The sequence below is a fragment of the Sus scrofa genome, chromosome 14, assembly GCF_000003025.6.
Source record: "Sus scrofa isolate TJ Tabasco breed Duroc chromosome 14, Sscrofa11.1, whole genome shotgun sequence".
Classification (NCBI taxonomy): Eukaryota; Metazoa; Chordata; class Mammalia; order Artiodactyla; family Suidae; genus Sus; species Sus scrofa.
The window spans coordinates 90,994,328-91,000,327 of record NC_010456.5 but is presented as its reverse complement, the minus strand read 5'-3'; the positions used below and the strand labels follow the sequence as shown (position 1 = coordinate 91,000,327).

At 38.4% G+C, this 6,000-nt stretch overlaps 1 pseudogene; it reads left to right on the top strand.

Annotated features, from left to right (window-relative positions):
- Positions 805-2,593, top strand: LOC100739044 (annotated as a pseudogene).

The following is a 6,000-nucleotide window of genomic DNA, read 5'->3' as shown; positions in this document are numbered from 1 at the left end:
AGAAGCAGAGGCACCTCCAGCCTGCCCCAGCGGGCAGTGCCACTTGTGGGTGAAAAGTTTGGTTGCATGAGCACCACTTCAGGGAACTCGGCCCATGGCAGGTTGGTAAGAGGGATACACTCCCTACTGCAGCCTTTTAGCTTAGTATTGGCATGCTAGAGCCCAAACACCATCATAAGAGAAGTGATTTATTGAAGGCCCCGAAGAGAATAAGGAGACAGTCCTTGAGATTTGATGGACAAATGAGTGTGCAGATGCCAAGTCTGCAGAATATCCTTCCTAGTGGGCCATTCTTCTGAACTATTGTCACTCCCCATCCTTATTACATGACAGCATGGAGCCATGGAGGAGTGGAGTAAATCTTGAATTTACAATTTATACCATGTTGTTGAGCAACCCCCAATGTCTCTGCTCTCCAGTCTCTTCTATAAAACGGTCGTGCTAAAGCAGATCATCTCTAGGGCCTGTGTCATTTCATAGCTCAGTAATTCACCAAAGATATTAACTAAAGGATAGAAAAATTAAGATAAACTCTCTTAAGGTTGAGAGATCATCAGCAATAGATTTCTTCTGATTTAAAAATATTGTGTTACAGCATTTAGAAAGAGCAAGGGCTTTGGATTTGGGAAGATCTAGTGAAGTCCCAGCTCCGCATTTCCCAGCTATGTGACCTAAGCCTTAATTCTCTTCAGTAGAAGAAGTGGGGCAACCAACATTCATTGCCATTGCGGAAAGAAATAGAAGTACTGAATTTAAGTGACCTGCATAGTACCAAGCATTAGTAAAGTTCTCAACAAACAATGGTGATAATGAGGATGATGATTTGGCCCACAGAATTTGTTTCACATCTTTAAAAAGATACTCAAAACGAACGTTACTATCATTACTATTATGTTTGCTTATGAACTAATACCATTATAAAATGTAATATTGCATAAATATTCAAATTTCAATGACCATGTTATTGATATACATATTATGCTATATTTAAGAGTGTACAAATGACCCTAATATTATATTAGACTTTGTGGAACACATGAAAAACATTATATCCCATGCCAAGTGAGTTACCTGCTTTATTTTACTTAATTCTCACAAGAATATGCATATAGATTCTATAATCTTTGTGTTACATTGGTAAAGTGACGCTCACGAAAGAACTAACTTTCCAAAGATAACCTGCCTCTCTGGGGTTAGGACTCAGTATTGAACTGGACTTAGACTCATGTCCTTCTGATTCAAGAACAAGCTGGCCGGACTCCTTTGCTATCTGCCAGCCGCCTTTCAGATAATCAAATAACTTGGTCATCTGCCCCCTAAAACCTTTGTGCTCACTGCAATGTCTTTATTGTAGAATAAGAGTAGCAAGTGATGCTGCTGTGGAAAGAGATCCCAATGGAAATGGAGAATGAGACAGCTGTCCAAGAGTTCAACTTGGAGGGGTTTCCTACTGTCCAACATCTGGGAAAGGTCCCCTTCTTTGTGTACCTGCTGGCATACCTGGCATCCACTGCAGGCAATGCACTCATAGTCACCATCACCTGTGATGACCCCCAGCTACAGACACCCAAGTATTTTTCCTCAGCATTTTCTCCTTCACTGAGTCCGGTGTTACAAGTGCGGCTGTTCCTAAATTGTTGGTCATCTTTCTTTTAGGCAAATAAACAATTTCCTTTCCTGCTTGTTTCACACAAGGCTTTGCCTTTTTATTTCTGGGAGTAGGAGGTTTCCCTCTCATAGCAGTAATGTCTCTGGATCGGTATGTGGCCATTTGCAAGCATCATCATTACACAACCGTCATGAACCTGAGGACTTGCTTCCTCCTGGTCATGGCTGGCTTTGCTTTGAGCTTCACTGTCATCACTGGTTTAATTGTGAAGGTTTCCCAGTTATCTTTCTGTGGCTGCCATGTCATTCCTTTCTCCCTCATTTCTTCTGTGACCTTGCCCCCTGATTCATCTCTCCTGTTCTGACACCAGATTTGTTGAAATGTTGGCCTTTGTCATTGCTTTGTGTGTCCTTTTGACATCCTTCTTCATAACCATCATTGTATACAGCAACATAGTGATCACAATCGTGCGTCTCCCATCCGCTAAGGAGTAACAGAAAGCTTTCTCCACCTGCTCCTCCCACCTCATTGTCCTCTCTCTGATGTATGGCAGCAGTGTCTTTATATATGTGAATCCAAAACAAGTGAACAGACTGGACTCCAACAGGAAGGCTGCCCTTGTAAACACTGTGGTGACCCCACTGCTGAACCGTATCATCTACACTCTTCGGAACAAGCAGTTTCACGAGGCTCTGAGGGAAACCATGCACAGAATGAAAATATTAAGATAGAAAAGCCACATGACCTGGGAGTGGAAGGCTTCAGAAAACGATGTGTTTTCATCCAACCAGTGTAGCAGTCCACAGCGTTCCTGGTAGAAAGACTGTGGCAGACCTCAGGTGACTTCCGTTGACACATCCCCAGGAAAATGGAACTCTCAGGCCACATTTACCTTGTTATGAGTAACTCTCTTCTCCCTACAAATTACACATATTGAGAACAATTGATTTTAATTGCAAAATCTTTGTTGCATCTTTGTTCTGATATAAACATCATTAGAAAGGAAGACTTATTCCACATTTTATGATTTCTTCTGAAGACTCAAGGCAATGGAATCTAAGTTATATGCTTGCTTATCTGATTCATATTACTAATAAAAATAATTTTTGAGGAGTTTCCATCATGGCTCAGCAGAAATGAATATGACTAATATCCATGAGGACTCAGGTTTGATCCTGGCCTCGCTCAGTAGATTAAGAATCCGGCGTTGCTATGAGCTCTGGTGTAGGTTACAGACGCAGCTGGGATCTGGCGTTGCTGTGGCTGCGGTGTAGGCTGTACATAGTGGTGGAAAGTGTGTGAAAAGAGATTGGAAAGTCCATAGTCAAAGTAGGAAAGTGGCTGTAGAGACTGTTATAGAAACTGGGAGAAAGAGGATGATGGCTGAGGGAAGTGGAGATAAGAATGGAATACAAAGGTAACAATAAAAGACTCTGTGTCGTCTTACACTGGACAAGACTTAGGGTTTAAGCCTGGTGCTGCCTTCTACTTACCAACTGGTCAACTTCCAAGAATATTTGTTACCTCATTCTTAAAATGTGGTGATCGAGCTAGACAACCTCTAGAAGTCACTTGAAAATGACTCTTGGGATAGACAGCATCTAGGTACTGCAGGAACATGGAATGACATTCCACCCTGAGAGGTGAACTACTGAAAAGTATATGACAGTGATTGAGATTCATCAGCTATAGAACAAAGTCAAGGCATCCTGGTCGAACTACTGAAAAGAGTATGACTTTTCCCAAGGTTTTAATCAAAATTTGATTTTTTTTTTTTTTGGTCTTTTTAGGGCCACACCCGCTGCATATGGAGGTTCCCAGGCTAGGGGTCTAATTGGAGCTGTGGCCTCTGGCCTACACCACAACACAGCAACACGGGATCCGAGCCACGTCTGCGACCTCTACCATAGCTCACGGCAACGCTGGATCCCACTGAGCGAGGCCAGAGATCAAACCCACAAACCTCATGGTTCCTAGTCAGATTCGCTAACCACTGAGCCATGACGGGAACTCCCTCAAAATCTGATTATAATTCATTATATGTAAACTCATCAGATATACTTTTTATTACCTTAATATAAACCTTTGTTGAAGGGTGAACTTGAAAAATAGAAAAGTGAAGTCCAGAAATCCAAAGCTGAATTTGTGAATCCAGTCTGATCATTATCAACCATATGTGGTACACAGTGAAAGACAAACCCTGATGTGGAGATTAATGCTCTAGATTCTGGTTGGTTGTTTATTTAAACAAATCCCCTAAGATAATGCAATGTCAAAGATACTTCCGATCATAATATTTTAAAAAACTTTTTGGAAGTATGACTGACATGCAAAAAGGTATAGATATTTAATGTATACAACTTGATGTGTTTGGAGATAAGTATGCACCTGTGAAACCATCATCACTGTCAATGCCATAAACCTATTTATCACCTCCAAAAGTTTCTCTAGACCCACTGTTGTTTTATTTCCTTATATGGTAAAACCACTTAATATAAGACCTACCTTCCTACTAAAATTTTACGTAGACAATAGGGTATTCTAAACCATAGACCTTATGTTATACTGATCTACAGAGCTTATTTAATTTTATTACTGAAACCTTGTACCCTTGGATCAACACCTCCCTATTTCCCCTCACCCAGCCCCTGACAGCCAACATTCTCTGTCTCTATTTTTTATTAGATTCCACACATAAGTGAGATCATGCTATGTTTGTTTTTCTGTGTCTGATGCATTTTACTTAGAAAAACGTCCTCCAGATACATCTATGTTGTTGCAAATGGCAGGATTTCCTTATTTTTAAATGCTGAATAATGTTCTATCAAATGCATATAATTTGTTCTTGACCTGTTCTTCTGTAGATAAACATTTAGGTGATTTCCATATCTTAGCTATTGTCAGTAATAGTGCAATAAACACAGGAGTGCAAATACATCTTTTGAGGTTCACATTTTAATTCCTTTCAGTATATACTCAGAAATGGGACTGCTGGATCATATGGTAATTCCACTTTGAAATTTTTGAGGAAATTGTCTTCAATAGTAGCTATCCTAATTTATAATTTAATTAACAATATACAAAAATCCTTTACCTCCACTTCCTTGCCAAAACTTATCTTTTTAAAAAATAATAGCCATCCAAAGAGGTGTGATGTTTTGGGGTTTTTTTTTTATCACTATGGTTTTGATTTTCACTCCCCTTGGTGATATTTGCACTTTAGTTAGTGATGCTGAGTATCTTTTTAAGTACCTATTGGCCATTTATGTGCCTTCTTTGGGAAAATGTTTATTAAGTTTCTCTGCTCATTTTTTAAATTGGTTTTGCTTGGGGTTTTGTTTGGTTTGGTCATTTAGTTGTAGAGTTCTTTACATATTTTAGATATTAACCCCTTGTCAGATACATGATTTCCACGTATTTTCTTCTTCTATAAGTTACCTTTTCACTTTCTTAATTTTTTTCTTTTGCCATGCAGAAGCTTTTCAGTTTGACGTAGTCCCACTTATTTATTTTCGCCTTTGTCGCTCGGGCTTTTAATGTCTTTTCCAAAAAATCACTTCCAAGACCCAAATCAAGAGATTTTTGCTTTTATTTTCTTCTAGGAGTTTTATTATATTTTATATATGTATTTCAATCCATTTTGAGTTAAATTTTTATGGGTCGTGTAAGATAAAAGTTCAGTTTCATTTTTCTGCATGTGGTTACTCAATTTTCCCAACACCATTTATTGAAGAAACCTTCCTTTTACCGTTGAGCGTTCTTAGCTCCTTTGTCAAATATTTGTTGATAGAGGTTTATTTCTGGGCTTTCAATTACCTTTCATTGGTCTCTGTGTCTATTTTTATGGCAGTATCTTGCTGTTTTTGGTTAGTGGAATCATTTAATATAGTTTGAAATCAGGAAGTGTTGTGCCTCCAGCTTCATTCTCCTTTCTCAGGATTGCTTTGGTTATTCAGAGTCTTTTGCGGTGCCATACAAATTTTAGGATTGTTTTTTCTACTTCTGCGAGAAGTGCCACTGAAGTTTTTATAGCGATTTCATTGACTCTATAGATGACTATGGGTAGTATGGGCATTTTAGCAATATTAATATTTATGAATACAAGATATCTTTCCGTTTTGTGTGTGTGTGTCTTCTTCAGTTCCTTTCATTAAAGTCTTTTAGTTTTGAGTTCACTCTGGTTAGGTTAAATTTGTCTTAGTGTTTTTGGTTTTGATGCTATTGTGAATGATACTTTTTCCTTTATTTCTTTTTTAGATATTTCATTGTTAGCGTATAAGAAGAAACAGTTTTGTATGTTGATTTTACATACTGAAAATTTATGGAATTTGTTGATTTGGATGGGTTGAGTCTTTTGGATTTTTTTATTGTTTGTTTATTTATCTTTTTAG